At 52.2% G+C, this 20456-nt stretch overlaps 8 non-coding genes across 8 annotated transcripts; 3 read left to right on the top strand and 5 right to left on the bottom strand.

Moving 5' to 3' along the window:
* Positions 1-5371: 5371 nt before the first annotated feature.
* TRNAG-GCC (transfer RNA glycine (anticodon GCC)) lies at positions 5372-5442 on the top strand. Its single transcript has one exon. It is a non-coding gene; the product is annotated as a tRNA-Gly (tRNA).
* Positions 5443-5838: 396 nt separating this feature from the next.
* On the bottom strand, positions 5839-5912 carry TRNAN-GUU (transfer RNA asparagine (anticodon GUU)). The gene has a single exon. It is a non-coding gene; the product is annotated as a tRNA-Asn (tRNA).
* Positions 5913-8214: 2302 nt separating this feature from the next.
* On the bottom strand, positions 8215-8288 carry TRNAN-GUU (transfer RNA asparagine (anticodon GUU)). Its single transcript has one exon. It is a non-coding gene; the product is annotated as a tRNA-Asn (tRNA).
* A 6490-nt stretch (positions 8289-14778) lies between these two features.
* On the top strand, positions 14779-14849 carry TRNAG-GCC (transfer RNA glycine (anticodon GCC)). Its single transcript has one exon. It is a non-coding gene; the product is annotated as a tRNA-Gly (tRNA).
* A 396-nt stretch (positions 14850-15245) lies between these two features.
* Positions 15246-15319, bottom strand: TRNAN-GUU (transfer RNA asparagine (anticodon GUU)). Its single transcript has one exon. It is a non-coding gene; the product is annotated as a tRNA-Asn (tRNA).
* Positions 15320-17638: 2319 nt separating this feature from the next.
* On the bottom strand, positions 17639-17712 carry TRNAN-GUU (transfer RNA asparagine (anticodon GUU)). Its single transcript has one exon. It is a non-coding gene; the product is annotated as a tRNA-Asn (tRNA).
* Positions 17713-19418: 1706 nt separating this feature from the next.
* TRNAG-GCC (transfer RNA glycine (anticodon GCC)) lies at positions 19419-19489 on the top strand. Its single transcript has one exon. It is a non-coding gene; the product is annotated as a tRNA-Gly (tRNA).
* A 540-nt stretch (positions 19490-20029) lies between these two features.
* On the bottom strand, positions 20030-20103 carry TRNAN-GUU (transfer RNA asparagine (anticodon GUU)). The gene has a single exon. It is a non-coding gene; the product is annotated as a tRNA-Asn (tRNA).
* Positions 20104-20456: the final 353 nt, after the last annotated feature.

The raw sequence follows: 20456 nt of genomic DNA, 5'->3' as shown, positions 1-20456 counted from the left end.
ACAGCAATCCCGGAATGGCCTGGTCTAAGATGCCTGTGCAATAGGCCTGGCCCTAGGCTTCCGGGGCTCTTCCTCGGCAGAGGCCCCAGTGGTATGAGCCCGACCAGGGCTGTGCCCGACCAGGGCTGTAGGGCGCGTTGGGAGCGCGTTAGGGACGCGAAAGAGGGCGCAGGGCGCAGAACTCTGCCCGTTTCTCCCCAGGATTTTGGGGAGGACAGGGAATCTGGCCAGGTCAGTGACTAGGCTTTCCCAGAAGGAAAGTCCAGTGACAGTGGCATGTTGTGAAACACAAGATTGCTGGTGGTCTGGAGGGTGCTTTCTGTCAGCCACTTCTCCCGGGAGCAGCCAGAGAGTAGGCTGATGTCGTGCTCTGTCAAGCACAACACTGGCCCCAAACCACTGTCCTTAGCAAAAGCAGAAACATTCATAGTTTCAGTCTCCTGCATCTGATTCCTGCCATCAGCATGTGAACGTTTGGCAGTCCAAGGCTTGCCATGCAAACTTTGTTCATAGGTGTCCCATGCGAATGCATGGGCCTCATCACTACTGTCTACGGCAGGGCTCTCTGCTCAGCCTATGTAAGTGAAGCATTGGTAGTTCAGTGGTAGAATTCTCGCCTGCCACGCGGGAGGCCCGGGTTCGATTCCCGGCCAATGCAAAGCACCCTTCTCTTGGCTTTGCTTTAGAAGTCAGAGATATAGACTTGGTGGGGAAAAAAATGTCAAAGAGTGACCCCGACGTGATTTGAACACGCAACCTTCTGATCTGGAGTCAGCCGCGCTACCGTTGAGCCACGAGGTCCCTGTGCATGCAGTTCTCAGCCCCGGATCAAGAAATGCTTCTGTGCCTTTTATTGGCCCTCAGTACGCCTGTGGTTAAAGTAGAAGGCTTGGTGTCCCGTTTCCAGTCCTATTGGTGGAAATGACTAGAGGTGAAGAGATGAGAGAAGATAGAAATGTTGAGATAGAGCATGTCACGCAGGCAAAGCGAGAGCTCTAAGAGCAAAGCCAGACAGCTGTGTTTTAATTCAGGACTTGATGTCCCGTTTCCAGTCCTATTGGTGGAAATGACTAGAGGTGAAGAGATGAGAGAAGATAGAAATGTTGAGATAGAGCATGTCACGCAGGCAAAGCGAGAGCTCTAAGAGCAAAGCCAGACAGCTGTGTTTTAATTCAGGACTTGATGTAGGCAAAAGCATACGTCCCTGGGTGGGCTTGAACCACCAACCTTTCAGTTAACAGCCGAACGCGCTAACCGATTGCGCCACAGAGACCAACCACCGCAGTGAGCGTGTTGGGACTCAATATATGTTTTTACCTTTGTGCTCCTGCCTGCAGCTCTAAGGTCCTGGCATAAGACAGGTAGGCTTAGACTCCATTGTGACATGTCTTACTTCTCTTAGAAGAAGGATCTGAGTTGCCAGGCAGCTTATCTTCTGCCGGGCACACTTTCCTTTGCAGGCTTTCAGGTTGTGAATCCAGCACTGCTTAGGTGTCCATGTCAGACATGAGCAGCTCATTGAGCCCCATTGTGTGTTTTTTGTGGAGATACAACTCTCAGACTAGAGGGAGCAGGCGGGAAGTGGGTGAGACTCACACAGGGGTGGTGGGGCAGTTAAAGGATGTTATCTAATAGTGTAATCGAGGAGTAGGGTTTTTTGTGCTCTACACTTTAACCAGCGATTCTTTCTAAAAGGAAATCCCAGGGCAGTACCCGCATTGAGTGGCATCCCCACACCCGAGGTTGCATTGTGGTAGCTGTTCCCTGAGCCCATAGCCCCTGTCCCCATGTCGCCCTTTCTCCTCGTGTAACTCACCCCAGGTTCGGTGGCTCTGATACTTGCTGCTTCTGCTGCGCGATCATCCCCATGATCTGGGCCTTTGTACGAAATGTCATGTAAGATGACTTTATTCAGCACGGCGTTTGTCATTTGCTTGGTTGTCCTGTCACTGTTGGATGTTTTCTTGTGCAGACTACTGTCTAATGGTGGGAAGGCCACGAGACACGTGACTTTTCTCTTTCCTTGTTAGCATAGTTTCCTGCCACTGTCTTGGTGTGCTGCCAGCCTGTGGGACACGTGTCTTGCCCATCTCAGCTCCACTGTGGCATGTTAGATATGTCTTTGAGCAGAGTCCCGGTCCCAGAGTTGCTGCCTTCTCTGCACTCTGGCTTGTAAGACTGCAGGCAAAGGCCCTCCCTGGCCCCTCAGCCAGATAGATACATTTACCTGCAGGGCTCAGCTTTGGTGAAAGATATTGGCGAGAGAGAGGAAAGGGGACGGCCCGTGGTGCACCCCCTATTTTGCATAGAACCACAGCCTCCTGGGAGGGCAGAGACATGAGGGTTCTCAGGGAAAGCCCTCCCAGGAGTGTTGAAGGGCAGGACGTGAAACACAGCAATCCCGGAATGGCCTGGTCTAAGATGCCTGTGCAATAGGCCTGGCCCTAGGCTTCCGGGGCTCTTCCTCGGCAGAGGCCCCAGTGGTATGAGCCCGACCAGGGCTGTGCCCGACCAGGGCTGTAGGGCGCGTTGGGAGCGCGTTAGGGACGCGAAAGAGGGCGCAGGGCGCCAAACTCTGCCCGTTTCTCCCCAGGATGTTGGGGAGGACAGGGAATCTGGCCAGGTCAGTGACTACGCTTTCCCAGAAGGAAAGTCCAGTGACAGTGGCATGTGGTGAAACACAAGATTGCTGGTGGTCTGGAGGGTGCTTTCTGTCAGCCACTTCTCCCGGGAGCAGCCAGAGAGCAGGCTGATGTCGTGCTCTGTCAAGCACAACACTGGCCCCAAACCACTGTCCTTAGCAAAAGCAGAAACATTCATAGTTTCAGTCTCCTGCATCTGATTCCTGCCATCAGCATGTGAACGTTTGGCAGTCCAAGGCTTGCCATGCAAACTTTGTTCATAGGTGTCCCATGCGAATGCATGGGCCTCATCACTACTGTCTACGGCAGGGCTCTCTGCTCAGGCTATGTAAGTGAAGCATTGGTGGTTCAGTGGTAGAATTCTCGCCGGCCACGCGGGAGGCCCGGGTTCGGTTCCCGGCCAATGCAAAGCGCCCTTCTTTTGGCTTTGCTTTAGAAGTCAGAGATATAGACTTGGTGGGGAAAAAAATGTCAAAGAGTGACCCCGACGTGATTTGAACACGCAAACTTCTGATCTGGAGTCAGACGCGCTACCGTTGCGCCACGAGGTCCCTGTGCATGCAGTTCTCAGCCCCGGATCAAGAAATGCTTCTGTGCCTTTTATTGGCCCTCAGTACGCCTGTGGTTAAAGTAGAAGGCTTGGTGGCCCGTTTCCAGTCCTATTGGTGGAAATGACTAGAGGTGAAGAGATGAGAGAAGATAGAAATGTTGAGATAGAGCATGTCACGCAGGCAAAGCGAGAGCTCTAAGAGCAAAGCCAGACAGCTGTGTTTTAATTCAGGACTTGATGTCCCGTTTCCAGTCCTATTGGTGGAAATGACTAGAGGTGAAGAGATGAGAGAAGATAGAAATGTTGAGATAGAGCATGTCACGCAGGCAAAGCGAGAGCTCTAAGAGCAAAGCCAGACAGCTGTGTTTTAATTCAGGACTTGATGTAGGCAAAAGCATACGTCCCTGGGTGGGCTTGAACCTCCAGCTTTTCAGTTAACAGCCGAACGTGCTAACCGATTGCGCCACAGAGACCAACCACCGGAGTGAGTGTGTTGGGACTCAATATATGTTTTTACCTTTGTGCTCCTGCCTGCAGCTCTAAGGTCCTGGCATAAGACAGGTAGGCTTAGACTCCATTGTGACATGTCTTACTTCTCTTAGAAGAAGGTTCTGAGTTGCCAGGCAGCTTATCTTCTGCCGGGCACACTTTCCTTTGCAGGCTTTCAGGTTGTGAATCCAGCACTGCTTAGGTGTCCATGTCAGACATGAGCAGCTCATTGAGCCCCATTGTGTGTTTTTTGTGGAGATACAACTCTCAGACTAGAGGGAGCAGGCGGGAAGTGGGTGAGACTCACACAGGGTGGGTGGGGCAGTTAAAGGATGTTATCTAATAGTGTAATCGAGGAGTAGGTTTTTTTGTGCTCTACACTTTAACCAGCGATTCTTTCTAAAAGGAAATCCCAGGGCAGTACCCGCAATGAGTGGCATCCCCACACCCGAGGTTGCATTGTGGTAGCTGTTCCCTGAGCCCATAGCCCCTGTCCCCATGTCGCCCTTTCTCCTCGTATAACTCACCCCAGGTTCGGTGGCTCTGATACTTGCTGCTTCTGCTGCGCGATCATCCCCATGATCTGGGCCTTTGTACGAAATGTCATGTAAGATGACTTTATTCAGCACGGCGTTTGTCATTTGCTTGGTTGTCCTGTCACTGTTGGATGTTTTCTTGCGCAGACTACTGTCTAATGGTGGGAAGGCCACGAGACACGTGACTTTTCTCTTTCCTTGTTAGCATAGTTTCCTGCCACTGTCTTGGTGTGCTGCCAGCCTGTGAGACACGTGTCTTGCCCATCTCAGCTCCACTGTGGCATGTTAGATATGCCTTTGAGCAGAGTCCCGGTCCCAGAGTTGCTGCCTTCTCTGCACTCTGGCTTGTAAGACTGCAGGCAAAGGCCCTCCCTGGCCCCTCAGCCAGATAGATACATTTACCTGCAGGGCTCAGCTTTGGTGAAAGATATTGGTGAGAGAGAGGAAAGGGGACGGCCCGTGGTGCACCCCCTATTTTGCATAGAACCACAGCCTCCTGGGAGGGCAGAGACATGAGGGTTCTCAGGGAAAGCCCTCCCAGGAGTGTTGAAGGGCAGGACGTGAAACACAGCAATCCCGGAATGGCCTGGTCTAAGATGCCTGTGCAATAGGCCTGGCCCTAGGCTTCCGGGGCTCTTCCTCGGCAGAGGCCCCAGTGGTATGAGCCCGACCAGGGCTGTGCCCGACCAGGGCTGTAGGGCGCATTGGGAGCGCGTTAGGGACGCGAAAGAGGGCGCAGGGCGCAGAACTCTGCCCGTTTCTCCCCAGGATTTTGGGGAGGACAGGGAATCTGGCCAGGTCAGTGACTAGGCTTTCCCAGAAGGAAAGTCCAGTGACAGTGGCATGTTGTGAAACACAAGATTGCTGGTGGTCTGGAGGGTGCTTTCTGTCAGCCACTTCTCCCGGGAGCAGCCAGAGAGCAGGCTGATGTCGTGCTCTGTCAAGCACAACACTGGCCCCAAACCACTGTCCTTAGCAAAAGCAGAAACATTCATAGTTTCAGTCTCCTGCATCTGATTCCTGCCATCAGCATGTGAACGTTTGGCAGTCCAAGGCTTGCCATGCAAACTTTGTTCATAGGTGTCCCATGCGAATGCATGGGCCTCATCACTACTGTCTACGGCAGGGCTCTCTGCTCAGCCTATGTAAGTGAAGCATTGGTGGTTCAGTGGTAGAATTCTCGCCTGCCACGCGGGAGGCCCGGGTTCGATTCCCGGCCAATGCAAAGCGCCCTTCTTTTGGCTTTGCTTTAGAAGTCAGAGATATAGACTTGGTGGGGAAAAAAATGTCAAAGAGTGACCCCGACGTGATTTGAACACGCAAACTTCTGATCTGGAGTCAGACGCGCTACCGTTGCGCCACGAGGTCCCTGTGCATGCAGTTCTCAGCCCCGCATCAAGAAATGCTTCTGTGCCTTTTATTGGCCCTCAGTACGCCTGTGGTTAAAGTAGAAGGCTTGGTGTCCCGTTTCCAGTCCTATTGGTGGAAATGACTAGAGGTGAAGAGATGAGAGAAGATAGAAATGTTGAGATAGAGCATGTCACGCAGGCAAAGCGAGAGCTCTAAGAGCAAAGCCAGACAGCTGTGTTTTAATTCAGGACTTGATGTAGGCAAAAGCATACGTCCCTGGGTGGGCTTGAACCACCAACCTTTCGGTTAACAGCCGAACACGCTAACCGATTGCGCCACAGAGACCAACCACCGCAGTGAGCGTGTTGGGACTCAATATATGTTTTTACCTTTGTGCTCCTGCCTGCAGCTCTAAGGTCCTGGCATAAGACAGGTAGGCTTAGACTCCATTGTGACATGTCTTACTTCTCTTAGAAGAAGGTTCTGAGTTGCCAGGCAGCTTATCTTCTGCCGGGCACACTTTCCTTTGCAGGCTTTCAGGTTGTGAATCCAGCACTGCTTAGGTGTCCATGTCAGACATGAGCAGCTCATTGAGCCCCACTGTGTGTTTTTTGTGGAGATACAACTCTCAGACTAGAGGGAGCAGGCGGGAAGTGGGTGAGACTCACACAGCGTGGGTGGGGCAGTTAAAGGATGTTATCTAATAGTGTAATCGAGGAGTTGTTTTTTTTGTGCACTACACTTTAACCAGCGATTCTTTCTAAAAGGAAATCCCAGGGCAGTACCCGCAATGAGTGGCATCCCCACACCCGAGGTTGCATTGTGGTAGCTGTTCCCTGAGCCCATAGCCCCTGTCCCCATGTCGCCCTTTCTCCTCGTGTAACTCACCCCAGGTTCGGTGGCTCTGATACTTGCTGCTTCTGCTGCGCGATCATCCCCATGATCTGGGCCTTTGTACGAAATGTCATGTAAGATGACTTTATTCAGCACGCCGTTTGTCATTTGCTTGGTTGTCCTGTCACTGTTGGATGTTTTCTTGCGCAGACTACTGTCTAATGGTGGGAAGGCCACGAGACACGTGACTTTTCTCTTTCCTTGTTAGCATAGTTTCCTGCCACTGTCTTGGTGTGCTGCCAGCCTGTGAGACACGTGTCTTGCCCATCTCAGCTCCACTGTGGCATGTTAGATATGTCTTTGAGCAGAGTCCCGGTCCCAGAGCTGCTGCCTTCTCTGCACTCTGGCTTATAAGACTGCAGGCAAAGGCCCTCCCTGGCCCCTCAGCCAGATAGATACATTTACCTGCAGGGCTCAGCTTTGGTGAAAGATATTGGCGAGAGAGAGGAAAGGGGACGGCCCGTGGTGCACCCCCTATTTTGCATAGAACCACAGCCTCCTGGGAGGGCAGAGACATGAGGGTTCTCAGGGAAAGCCCTCCCAGGAGTGTTGAAGGGCAGGACGTGAAACACAGCAATCCCGGAATGGCCTGGTCTAAGATGCCTGTGCAATAGGCCTGGCCCTAGGCTTCCGGGGCTCTTCCTCGGCAGAGGCCCCAGTGGTATGAGCCCGACCAGGGCTGTAGGGCGCGTTGGGAGCGCGTTAGGGACGCGAAAGAGGGCGCAGGGCGCAGAACTCTGCCCGTTTCTCCCCAGGATTTTGGGGAGGACAGGGAATCTGGCCAGGTCAGTGACTAGGCTTTCCCAGAAGGAAAGTCCAGTGACCGTGGCATGTTGTGAAACACAAGATTGCTGGTGGTCTGGAGGGTGCTTTCTGTCAGCCACTTCTCCCGGGAGCAGCCAGAGAGCAGGCTGATGTCGTGCTCTGTCAAGCACAACACTGGCCCCAAACCACTGTCCTTAGCAAAAGCAGAAACATTCATAGTTTCAGTCTCCTGCATCTGATTCCTGCCATCAGCATGTGAACGTTTGGCAGTCCAAGGCTTGCCATGCAAACTTTGTTCATAGGTGTCCCATGCGAATGCATGGGCCTCGTCACTACTGTCTACTGCAGGGCTCTCTGCTCAGCCTATGTAAGTGAAGCATTGGTGGTTCAGTGGTAGAATTCTCGCCTGCCACGCGGGAGGCGCGGGTTCGATTCCTGGCCAATGCAAAGCGCCCTTCTTTTGGCTTTGCTTTAGAAGTCAGAGATATAGACTTGGTGGGGAAAAAAATGTCAAAGAGTGACCCCGACGTGATTTGAACACACAACCTTCTGATCTGGAGTCAGACGCGCTACCATTGCGCCACGAGGTCCCTGTGCATGCAGTTCTCAGCCCCGGATCAAGAAATGCTTCTGTGCCTTTTATTGGCCCTCAGTACGCCTGTGGTTAAAGTAGAAGGCTTGGTGTCCCGTTTCCAGTCCTATTGGTGGAAATGACTAGAGGTGAAGAGATGAGAGAAGATAGAAATGTTGAGATAGAGCATGTCACGCAGGCAAAGCGAGAGCTCTAAGAGCAAAGCCAGACAGCTGTGTTTTAATTCAGGACTTGATGTCCCGTTTCCAGTCCTATTGGTGGAAATGACTAGAGGTGAAGAGATGAGAGAAGATAGAAATGTTGAGATAGAGCATGTCACGCAGGCAAAGCGAGAGCTCTAAGAGCAAAGCCAGACAGCTGTGTTTTAATTCAGGACTTGATGTAGGCAAAAGCATACGTCCCTGGGTGGGCTTGAACCACCAACCTTTCGGTTAACAGCCGAACGCGCTAACCGATTGCGCCACAGAGACCAACCACCGCAGTGAGCGTGTTGGGACTCAATATATGTTTTTACCTTTGTGCTCCTGCCTACAGCTCTAAGGTCCTGGCATAAGACAGGTAGGCTTAGACTCCATTGTGACATGTCTTACTTCTCTTAGAAGAAGGTTCTGAGTTGCCAGGCAGCTTATCTTCTGCCGGGCACACTTTCCTTTGCAGGCTTTCAGGTTGTGAATCCAGCACTGCTTAGGTGTCCATGTCAGACATGAGCAGCTCATTGAGCCCCACTGTGTGTTTTTTGTGGAGATACAACTCTCAGACTAGAGGGAGCAGGCGGGACGTGGGTGAGACTCACACAGGGTGGGTGGGGCAGTTAAAGGATGTTATCTAATAGTGTAATCGAGGAGTTGGGTTTTTTGTGCTCTACACTTTAACCAGCGATTCTTTATAAAAGGAAATCCCAGGGCAGTACCCGCAATGAGTGGCATCCCCACACCCGAGGTTGCATTGTGGTAGCTGTTCCCTGAGCCCATAGCCCCTGTCCCCATGTCGCCCTTTCTCCTCGTGTAACTCACCCCAGGTTCGGTGGCTCTGATACTTGCTGCTTCTGCTGCGCGATCATCCCCATGATCTGGGACTTTGTACGAAATGTCATGTAAGATGACTTTATTCAGCACGGCGTTTGTCATTTGCTTGGTTGTCCTGTCACTGTTGGATGTTTTCTTGCGCAGACTACTGTCTAATGGTGGGAAGGCCATGAGACACGTGACTTTTCTCTTTCCTTGTTAGCATAGTTTCCTGCCACTGTCTTGGTGTGCTGCCAGCCGTTGAGACACGTGTCTTGCCCATCTCAGCTCCACTGTGGCATGTTAGATATGTCTTTGAGCAGAGTCCCGGTCCCAGAGTTGCTGCCTTCTCTGCACTCTGGCTTGTAAGACTGCAGGCAAAGGCCCTCCCTGGCCCCTCAGCCAGATAGATACATTTACCTGCAGGGCTCAGCTTTGGTGAAAGATATTGGCGAGAGAGAGGAAAGGGGACGGCCCGTGGTGCACCCCCTATTTTGCATAGAACCATAGCCTCCTGGGAGGGCAGAGACATGAGGGTTCTCAGGGAAAGCCCTCCCAGGAGTGTTGAAGGGCAGGACGTGAAACACAGCAATCCCGGAATGGCCTGGTCTAAGATGCCTGTGCAATAGGCCTGGCCCTAGGCTTCCGGGGCTCTTCCTCGGCAGAGGCCCCAGTGGTATGAGCCCGACCAGGGCTGTGCCCGACCAGGGCTGTAGGGCGCGTTGGGAGCGCGTTAGGGACGCGAAAGAGGGCGCAGGGCGCAGAACTCTGCCCGTTTCTCCCCAGGATTTTGGGGAGGACAGGGAATCTGGCCAGGTCAGTGACTAGGCTTTCCCAGAAGGAAAGTCCAGTGACAGTGGCATGTTGTGAAACACAAGATTGCTGGTGGTCTGGAGGGTGCTTTCTGTCAGCCACTTCTCCCGGGAGCAGCCAGAGAGTAGGCTGATGTCGTGCTCTGTCAAGCACAACACTGGCCCCAAACCACTGTCCTTAGCAAAAGCAGAAACATTCATAGTTTCAGTCTCCTGCATCTGATTCCTGCCATCAGCATGTGAACGTTTGGCAGTCCAAGGCTTGCCATGCAAACTTTGTTCATAGGTGTCCCATGCGAATGCATGGGCCTCATCACTACTGTCTACGGCAGGGCTCTCTGCTCAGCCTATGTAAGTGAAGCATTGGTAGTTCAGTGGTAGAATTCTCGCCTGCCACGCGGGAGGCCCGGGTTCGATTCCCGGCCAATGCAAAGCACCCTTCTCTTGGCTTTGCTTTAGAAGTCAGAGATATAGACTTGGTGGGGAAAAAAATGTCAAAGAGTGACCCCGACGTGATTTGAACACGCAACCTTCTGATCTGGAGTCAGCCGCGCTACCGTTGAGCCACGAGGTCCCTGTGCATGCAGTTCTCAGCCCCGGATCAAGAAATGCTTCTGTGCCTTTTATTGGCCCTCAGTACGCCTGTGGTTAAAGTAGAAGGCTTGGTGTCCCGTTTCCAGTCCTATTGGTGGAAATGACTAGAGGTGAAGAGATGAGAGAAGATAGAAATGTTGAGATAGAGCATGTCACGCAGGCAAAGCGAGAGCTCTAAGAGCAAAGCCAGACAGCTGTGTTTTAATTCAGGACTTGATGTCCCGTTTCCAGTCCTATTGGTGGAAATGACTAGAGGTGAAGAGATGAGAGAAGATAGAAATGTTGAGATAGAGCATGTCACGCAGGCAAAGCGAGAGCTCTAAGAGCAAAGCCAGACAGCTGTGTTTTAATTCAGGACTTGATGTAGGCAAAAGCATACGTCCCTGGGTGGGCTTGAACCACCAACCTTTCAGTTAACAGCCGAACGCGCTAACCGATTGCGCCACAGAGACCAACCACCGCAGTGAGCGTGTTGGGACTCAATATATGTTTTTACCTTTGTGCTCCTGCCTGCAGCTCTAAGGTCCTGGCATAAGACAGGTAGGCTTAGACTCCATTGTGACATGTCTTACTTCTCTTAGAAGAAGGATCTGAGTTGCCAGGCAGCTTATCTTCTGCCGGGCACACTTTCCTTTGCAGGCTTTCAGGTTGTGAATCCAGCACTGCTTAGGTGTCCATGTCAGACATGAGCAGCTCATTGAGCCCCATTGTGTGTTTTTTGTGGAGATACAACTCTCAGACTAGAGGGAGCAGGCGGGAAGTGGGTGAGACTCACACAGGGGTGGTGGGGCAGTTAAAGGATGTTATCTAATAGTGTAATCGAGGAGTAGGGTTTTTTGTGCTCTACACTTTAACCAGCGATTCTTTCTAAAAGGAAATCCCAGGGCAGTACCCGCATTGAGTGGCATCCCCACACCCGAGGTTGCATTGTGGTAGCTGTTCCCTGAGCCCATAGCCCCTGTCCCCATGTCGCCCTTTCTCCTCGTGTAACTCACCCCAGGTTCGGTGGCTCTGATACTTGCTGCTTCTGCTGCGCGATCATCCCCATGATCTGGGCCTTTGTACGAAATGTCATGTAAGATGACTTTATTCAGCACGGCGTTTGTCATTTGCTTGGTTGTCCTGTCACTGTTGGATGTTTTCTTGTGCAGACTACTGTCTAATGGTGGGAAGGCCACGAGACACGTGACTTTTCTCTTTCCTTGTTAGCATAGTTTCCTGCCACTGTCTTGGTGTGCTGCCAGCCTGTGGGACACGTGTCTTGCCCATCTCAGCTCCACTGTGGCATGTTAGATATGTCTTTGAGCAGAGTCCCGGTCCCAGAGTTGCTGCCTTCTCTGCACTCTGGCTTGTAAGACTGCAGGCAAAGGCCCTCCCTGGCCCCTCAGCCAGATAGATACATTTACCTGCAGGGCTCAGCTTTGGTGAAAGATATTGGCGAGAGAGAGGAAAGGGGACGGCCCGTGGTGCACCCCCTATTTTGCATAGAACCACAGCCTCCTGGGAGGGCAGAGACATGAGGGTTCTCAGGGAAAGCCCTCCCAGGAGTGTTGAAGGGCAGGACGTGAAACACAGCAATCCCGGAATGGCCTGGTCTAAGATGCCTGTGCAATAGGCCTGGCCCTAGGCTTCCGGGGCTCTTCCTCGGCAGAGGCCCCAGTGGTATGAGCCCGACCAGGGCTGTGCCCGACCAGGGCTGTAGGGCGCGTTGGGAGCGCGTTAGGGACGCGAAAGAGGGCGCAGGGCGCCAAACTCTGCCCGTTTCTCCCCAGGATGTTGGGGAGGACAGGGAATCTGGCCAGGTCAGTGACTACGCTTTCCCAGAAGGAAAGTCCAGTGACAGTGGCATGTGGTGAAACACAAGATTGCTGGTGGTCTGGAGGGTGCTTTCTGTCAGCCACTTCTCCCGGGAGCAGCCAGAGAGCAGGCTGATGTCGTGCTCTGTCAAGCACAACACTGGCCCCAAACCACTGTCCTTAGCAAAAGCAGAAACATTCATAGTTTCAGTCTCCTGCATCTGATTCCTGCCATCAGCATGTGAACGTTTGGCAGTCCAAGGCTTGCCATGCAAACTTTGTTCATAGGTGTCCCATGCGAATGCATGGGCCTCATCACTACTGTCTACGGCAGGGCTCTCTGCTCAGGCTATGTAAGTGAAGCATTGGTGGTTCAGTGGTAGAATTCTCGCCGGCCACGCGGGAGGCCCGGGTTCGGTTCCCGGCCAATGCAAAGCGCCCTTCTTTTGGCTTTGCTTTAGAAGTCAGAGATATAGACTTGGTGGGGAAAAAAATGTCAAAGAGTGACCCCGACGTGATTTGAACACGCAAACTTCTGATCTGGAGTCAGACGCGCTACCGTTGCGCCACGAGGTCCCTGTGCATGCAGTTCTCAGCCCCGGATCAAGAAATGCTTCTGTGCCTTTTATTGGCCCTCAGTACGCCTGTGGTTAAAGTAGAAGGCTTGGTGGCCCGTTTCCAGTCCTATTGGTGGAAATGACTAGAGGTGAAGAGATGAGAGAAGATAGAAATGTTGAGATAGAGCATGTCACGCAGGCAAAGCGAGAGCTCTAAGAGCAAAGCCAGACAGCTGTGTTTTAATTCAGGACTTGATGTCCCGTTTCCAGTCCTATTGGTGGAAATGACTAGAGGTGAAGAGATGAGAGAAGATAGAAATGTTGAGATAGAGCATGTCACGCAGGCAAAGCGAGAGCTCTAAGAGCAAAGCCAGACAGCTGTGTTTTAATTCAGGACTTGATGTAGGCAAAAGCATACGTCCCTGGGTGGGCTTGAACCTCCAGCTTTTCAGTTAACAGCCGAACGTGCTAACCGATTGCGCCACAGAGACCAACCACCGGAGTGAGTGTGTTGGGACTCAATATATGTTTTTACCTTTGTGCTCCTGCCTGCAGCTCTAAGGTCCTGGCATAAGACAGGTAGGCTTAGACTCCATTGTGACATGTCTTACTTCTCTTAGAAGAAGGTTCTGAGTTGCCAGGCAGCTTATCTTCTGCCGGGCACACTTTCCTTTGCAGGCTTTCAGGTTGTGAATCCAGCACTGCTTAGGTGTCCATGTCAGACATGAGCAGCTCATTGAGCCCCATTGTGTGTTTTTTGTGGAGATACAACTCTCAGACTAGAGGGAGCAGGCGGGAAGTGGGTGAGACTCACACAGGGTGGGTGGGGCAGTTAAAGGATGTTATCTAATAGTGTAATCGAGGAGTAGGTTTTTTTGTGCTCTACACTTTAACCAGCGATTCTTTCTAAAAGGAAATCCCAGGGCAGTACCCGCAATGAGTGGCATCCCCACACCCGAGGTTGCATTGTGGTAGCTGTTCCCTGAGCCCATAGCCCCTGTCCCCATGTCGCCCTTTCTCCTCGTATAACTCACCCCAGGTTCGGTGGCTCTGATACTTGCTGCTTCTGCTGCGCGATCATCCCCATGATCTGGGCCTTTGTACGAAATGTCATGTAAGATGACTTTATTCAGCACGGCGTTTGTCATTTGCTTGGTTGTCCTGTCACTGTTGGATGTTTTCTTGCGCAGACTACTGTCTAATGGTGGGAAGGCCACGAGACACGTGACTTTTCTCTTTCCTTGTTAGCATAGTTTCCTGCCACTGTCTTGGTGTGCTGCCAGCCTGTGAGACACGTGTCTTGCCCATCTCAGCTCCACTGTGGCATGTTAGATATGCCTTTGAGCAGAGTCCCGGTCCCAGAGTTGCTGCCTTCTCTGCACTCTGGCTTGTAAGACTGCAGGCAAAGGCCCTCCCTGGCCCCTCAGCCAGATAGATACATTTACCTGCAGGGCTCAGCTTTGGTGAAAGATATTGGTGAGAGAGAGGAAAGGGGACGGCCCGTGGTGCACCCCCTATTTTGCATAGAACCACAGCCTCCTGGGAGGGCAGAGACATGAGGGTTCTCAGGGAAAGCCCTCCCAGGAGTGTTGAAGGGCAGGACGTGAAACACAGCAATCCCGGAATGGCCTGGTCTAAGATGCCTGTGCAATAGGCCTGGCCCTAGGCTTCCGGGGCTCTTCCTCGGCAGAGGCCCCAGTGGTATGAGCCCGACCAGGGCTGTGCCCGACCAGGGCTGTAGGGCGCATTGGGAGCGCGTTAGGGACGCGAAAGAGGGCGCAGGGCGCAGAACTCTGCCCGTTTCTCCCCAGGATTTTGGGGAGGACAGGGAATCTGGCCAGGTCAGTGACTAGGCTTTCCCAGAAGGAAAGTCCAGTGACAGTGGCATGTTGTGAAACACAAGATTGCTGGTGGTCTGGAGGGTGCTTTCTGTCAGCCACTTCTCCCGGGAGCAGCCAGAGAGCAGGCTGATGTCGTGCTCTGTCAAGCACAACACTGGCCCCAAACCACTGTCCTTAGCAAAAGCAGAAACATTCATAGTTTCAGTCTCCTGCATCTGATTCCTGCCATCAGCATGTGAACGTTTGGCAGTCCAAGGCTTGCCATGCAAACTTTGTTCATAGGTGTCCCATGCGAATGCATGGGCCTCATCACTACTGTCTACGGCAGGGCTCTCTGCTCAGCCTATGTAAGTGAAGCATTGGTGGTTCAGTGGTAGAATTCTCGCCTGCCACGCGGGAGGCCCGGGTTCGATTCCCGGCCAATGCAAAGCGCCCTTCTTTTGGCTTTGCTTTAGAAGTCAGAGATATAGACTTGGTGGGGAAAAAAATGTCAAAGAGTGACCCCGACGTGATTTGAACACGCAAACTTCTGATCTGGAGTCAGACGCGCTACCGTTGCGCCACGAGGTCCCTGTGCATGCAGTTCTCAGCCCCGCATCAAGAAATGCTTCTGTGCCTTTTATTGGCCCTCAGTACGCCTGTGGTTAAAGTAGAAGGCTTGGTGTCCCGTTTCCAGTCCTATTGGTGGAAATGACTAGAGGTGAAGAGATGAGAGAAGATAGAAATGTTGAGATAGAGCATGTCACGCAGGCAAAGCGAGAGCTCTAAGAGCAAAGCCAGACAGCTGTGTTTTAATTCAGGACTTGATGTAGGCAAAAGCATACGTCCCTGGGTGGGCTTGAACCACCAACCTTTCGGTTAACAGCCGAACACGCTAACCGATTGCGCCACAGAGACCAACCACCGCAGTGAGCGTGTTGGGACTCAATATATGTTTTTACCTTTGTGCTCCTGCCTGCAGCTCTAAGGTCCTGGCATAAGACAGGTAGGCTTAGACTCCATTGTGACATGTCTTACTTCTCTTAGAAGAAGGTTCTGAGTTGCCAGGCAGCTTATCTTCTGCCGGGCACACTTTCCTTTGCAGGCTTTCAGGTTGTGAATCCAGCACTGCTTAGGTGTCCATGTCAGACATGAGCAGCTCATTGAGCCCCACTGTGTGTTTTTTGTGGAGATACAACTCTCAGACTAGAGGGAGCAGGCGGGAAGTGGGTGAGACTCACACAGCGTGGGTGGGGCAGTTAAAGGATGTTATCTAATAGTGTAATCGAGGAGTTGTTTTTTTTGTGCACTACACTTTAACCAGCGATTCTTTCTAAAAGGAAATCCCAGGGCAGTACCCGCAATGAGTGGCATCCCCACACCCGAGGTTGCATTGTGGTAGCTGTTCCCTGAGCCCATAGCCCCTGTCCCCATGTCGCCCTTTCTCCTCGTGTAACTCACCCCAGGTTCGGTGGCTCTGATACTTGCTGCTTCTGCTGCGCGATCATCCCCATGATCTGGGCCTTTGTACGAAATGTCATGTAAGATGACTTTATTCAGCACGCCGTTTGTCATTTGCTTGGTTGTCCTGTCACTGTTGGATGTTTTCTTGCGCAGACTACTGTCTAATGGTGGGAAGGCCACGAGACACGTGACTTTTCTCTTTCCTTGTTAGCATAGTTTCCTGCCACTGTCTTGGTGTGCTGCCAGCCTGTGAGACACGTGTCTTGCCCATCTCAGCTCCACTGTGGCATGTTAGATATGTCTTTGAGCAGAGTCCCGGTCCCAGAGCTGCTGCCTTCTCTGCACTCTGGCTTATAAGACTGCAGGCAAAGGCCCTCCCTGGCCCCTCAGCCAGATAGATACATTTACCTGCAGGGCTCAGCTTTGGTGAAAGATATTGGCGAGAGAGAGGAAAGGGGACGGCCCGTGGTGCACCCCCTATTTTGCATAGAACCACAGCCTCCTGGAATAGGCAGAGACATGAGGGTTCTCAGGGAAAGCCCTCCCAGGAGTGTTGAAGGGCAGGACGTATAACACAGCAATCCCGGAATGGCCTGGTCTAAGATGCCTGTGCAATAGGCCTGGCCCTAGGCTTCCGGGGCTCTTCCTCGGCAGAGGCCCCAGTGGTATGAGCCCGACCAGGGCTGTGCCCGACCAGGGCTGTAGGGCGCGTTGGGAGCGCGTTAGGGACGCGAAAGAGGGCGCAGGACGCAGAACTCTGACCGTTTCTCCCCAGGATTTTGGGGAGGACAGGGAATCTGGCCAGGTCAGTGACTAGGCTTTCCCAGAAGGAAAGTCCAGTGACAGTGGCATGTTGTGAAACACAAGATTGCTGGTGGTCTGGAGGGTGCTTTCTGTCAGCCACTTCTCCCGGGAGCAGCCAGAGAGCAGGCTGATGTCATGCTCTGTCAAGCACAATACTGGCCCCAAACCACTGTCCTTAGCAAAAGCAGAAACATTCATAGTTTCAGTCTCCTGCATCTGATTCCTGCCATCAGCATGTGAACGTTTGGCAGTCCAAGGCTTGCCATGCAAACTTTGTTCATAGGTGTCCCATGCGAATGCATGGGCCTCGTCACTACTGTCTACGGCAGGGCTCTCTGCTCAGGATATGTAAGTGAAGCATTGGTGGTTCAGTGGTAGAATTCTCGCCTGCCACGCGCGAGGCCCGGGTTCGATTCCCGGCCAATGCAAAGCGCCCTTCTTTTGGCTTTGCTTTAGAAGTCAGAGATATAGACTTGGTGGGGAAAAAAATGTCAAAGAGTGACCCCGACGTGATTTGAACACACAACCTTCTGATCTGGAGTCAGACGCGCTACCATTGCGCCACGAGGTCCCTGTGCATGCAGTTCTCAGCCCCGGATAAAGAAATGCTTCTGTGCCTTTTATTGGCCCTCAGTACGCCTGTGGTTAAAGTAGAAGGCTTGGTGTCCCGTTTCCAGTCCTATTGGTGGAAATGACTAGAGGTGAAGAGATGAGAGAAGATAGAAATGTTGAGATAGAGCATGTCACGCAGGCAAAGCGAGAGCTCTAAGAGCAAAGCCAGACAGCTGTGTTTTAATTCAGGACTTGATGTCCCGTTTCCAGTCCTATTGGTGGAAATGACTAGAGGTGAAGAGATGAGAGAAGATAGAAATGTTGAGATAGAGCATGTCACGCAGGCAAAGCGAGAGCTCTAAGAGCAAAGCCAGACAGCTGTGTTTTAATTCAGGACTTGATGTAGGCAAAAGCATACGTCCCTGGGTGGGCTTGAACCACCAACCTTTCGGTTAACAGCCGAACGCGCTAACCGATTGCGCCACAGAGACCAACCACCGCAGTGAGCGTGTTGGGACTCAATATATGTTTTTACCTTTGTGCTCCTGCCTACAGCTCTAAGGTCCTGGCATAAGACAGGTAGGCTTAGACTCCATTGTGACATGTCTTACTTCTCTTAGAAGAAGGTTCTGAGTTGCCAGGCAGCTTATCTTCTGCCGGGCACACTTTCCTTTGCAGGCTTTCAGGTTGTGAATCCAGCACTGCTTAGGTGTCCATGTCAGACATGAGCAGCTCATTGAGCCCCACTGTGTGTTTTTTGTGGAGATACAACTCTCAGACTAGAGGGAGCAGGCGGGACGTGGGTGAGACTCACACAGGGTGGGTGGGGCAGTTAAAGGATGTTATCTAATAGTGTAATCGAGGAGTTGGGTTTTTTGTGCTCTACACTTTAACCAGCGATTCTTTATAAAAGGAAATCCCAGGGCAGTACCCGCAATGAGTGGCATCCCCACACCCGAGGTTGCATTGTGGTAGCTGTTCCCTGAGCCCATAGCCCCTGTCCCCATGTCGCCCTTTCTCCTCGTGTAACTCACCCCAGGTTCGGTGGCTCTGATACTTGCTGCTTCTGCTGCGCGATCATCCCCATGATCTGGGACTTTGTACGAAATGTCATGTAAGATGACTTTATTCAGCACGGCGTTTGTCATTTGCTTGGTTGTCCTGTCACTGTTGGATGTTTTCTTGCGCAGACTACTGTCTAATGGTGGGAAGGCCATGAGACACGTGACTTTTCTCTTTCCTTGTTAGCATAGTTTCCTGCCACTGTCTTGGTGTGCTGCCAGCCGTTGAGACACGTGTCTTGCCCATCTCAGCTCCACTGTGGCATGTTAGATATGTCTTTGAGCAGAGTCCCGGTCCCAGAGTTGCTGCCTTCTCTGCACTCTGGCTTGTAAGACTGCAGGCAAAGGCCCTCCCTGGCCCCTCAGCCAGATAGATACATTTACCTGCAGGGCTCAGCTTTGGTGAAAGATATTGGCGAGAGAGAGGAAAGGGGACGGCCCGTGGTGCACCCCCTATTTTGCATAGAACCATAGCCTCCTGGGAGGGCAGAGACATGAGGGTTCTCAGGGAAAGCCCTCCCAGGAGTGTTGAAGGGCAGGACGTGAAACACAGCAATCCCGGAATGGCCTGGTCTAAGATGCCTGTGCAATAGGCCTGGCCCTAGGCTTCCGGGGCTCTTCCTCGGCAGAGGCCCCAGTGGTATGAGCCCGACCAGGGCTGTGCCCGACCAGGGCTGTAGGGCGCGTTGGGAGCGCGTTAGGGACGCGAAAGAGGGCGCAGGGCGCAGAACTCTGCCCGTTTCTCCCCAGGATTTTGGGGAGGACAGGGAATCTGGCCAGGTCAGTGACTAGGCTTTCCCAGAAGGAAAGTCCAGTGACAGTGGCATGTTGTGAAACACAAGATTGCTGGTGGTCTGGAGGGTGCTTTCTGTCAGCCACTTCTCCCGGGAGCAGCCAGAGAGCAGGCTGATGTCGTGCTCTGTCAAGCACAACACTGGCCCCAAACCACTGTCCTTAGCAAAAGCAGAAACATTCATAGTTTCAGTCTCCTGCATCTGATTCCTGCCATCAGCATGTGAACGTTTGGCAGTCCAAGGCTTGCCATGCAAACTTTGTTCATAGGTGTCCCATGCGAATGCATGGGCCTCATCACTACTGTCTACGGCAGGGCTCTCTGCTCAGGTTATGTAAGTGAAGCATTGGTGGTTCAGTGGTAGAATTCTCGCCTGCCACGCGGGAGGCCCGGGTTCGATTCCCGGCCAATGCAAAGCACCCTTCTTTTGGCTTTGCTTTTGAAGTCAGAGATATAGACTTGGTGGGGAAAAAAATGTCAAAGAGTGACGCCGACGTGATTTGAACACACAACCTTCTGATCTGGAGTCAGACGCGCTACCATTGCGCCACGAGGTCCCTGTGCATGCAGGTCTCAGCCCCGGACAAGAAATGCTTCTGTGCCTTTTATTGGCCCTCAGTACGCCTGTGGTTAAAGTAGAAGGCTTGGTGTCCCGTTTCCAGTCCAATTGGTGGAAATGACTAGAGGTGAAGAGATGAGAGAAGATAGAAATGTTGAGATAGAGCATGTCACGCAGGCAAAGCGAGAGCTCTAAGAGCAAAGCCAGACAGCTGTGTTTTAATTCAGGACTTGATGTCCCGTTTCCAGTCCTATTGGTGGAAATGACTAGAGGTGAAGAGATGAGAGAAGATAGAAATGTTGAGATAGAGCATGTCACGCAGGCAAAGCGAGAGCTCTAAGAGCAAAGCCAGACAGCTGTGTTTTAATTCAGGACTTGATGTAGGCAAAAGCATACGTCCCTGGGTGGGCTTGAACCACCAACCTTTCGGTTAACAGCCGAACACGCTAACCGATTGCGCCACAGAGACCAACCACCACAGTGAGCGTGTTGGGACTCAATATATGTTTTTACCTTTGTGCTGCTGCCTACAGCTCTAAGATCCTGGCATAAGACAGGTAGGCTTAGACTCCATTGTGACATGTCTTACTTCTCTTAGAAGAAGGTTCTGAGTTGCCAGGCAGCTTATCTTCTGCCGGGCACACTTTCCTTTGCAGGCTTTCAGGTTGTGAATCCAGCACTGCTTAGGTGTCCATGTCAGACATGAGCAGCTCATTGAGCCCCACTGTGTGTTTTTTGTGGAGATACAAATCTCAGACTAGAGGGAGCAGGCGGGAAGTGGGTGAGACTCACACAGGGTGGGTGGGGCAGTTAAAGGATGTT

This window comes from Pleurodeles waltl, unplaced genomic scaffold, assembly GCF_031143425.1.
Source record: "Pleurodeles waltl isolate 20211129_DDA unplaced genomic scaffold, aPleWal1.hap1.20221129 scaffold_214, whole genome shotgun sequence".
NCBI classification, from domain to species: Eukaryota; Metazoa; Chordata; class Amphibia; order Caudata; family Salamandridae; genus Pleurodeles; species Pleurodeles waltl.
Note: the sequence above shows the minus strand (reverse complement) of the source record. Positions and strands in the feature narration are given on the sequence as shown.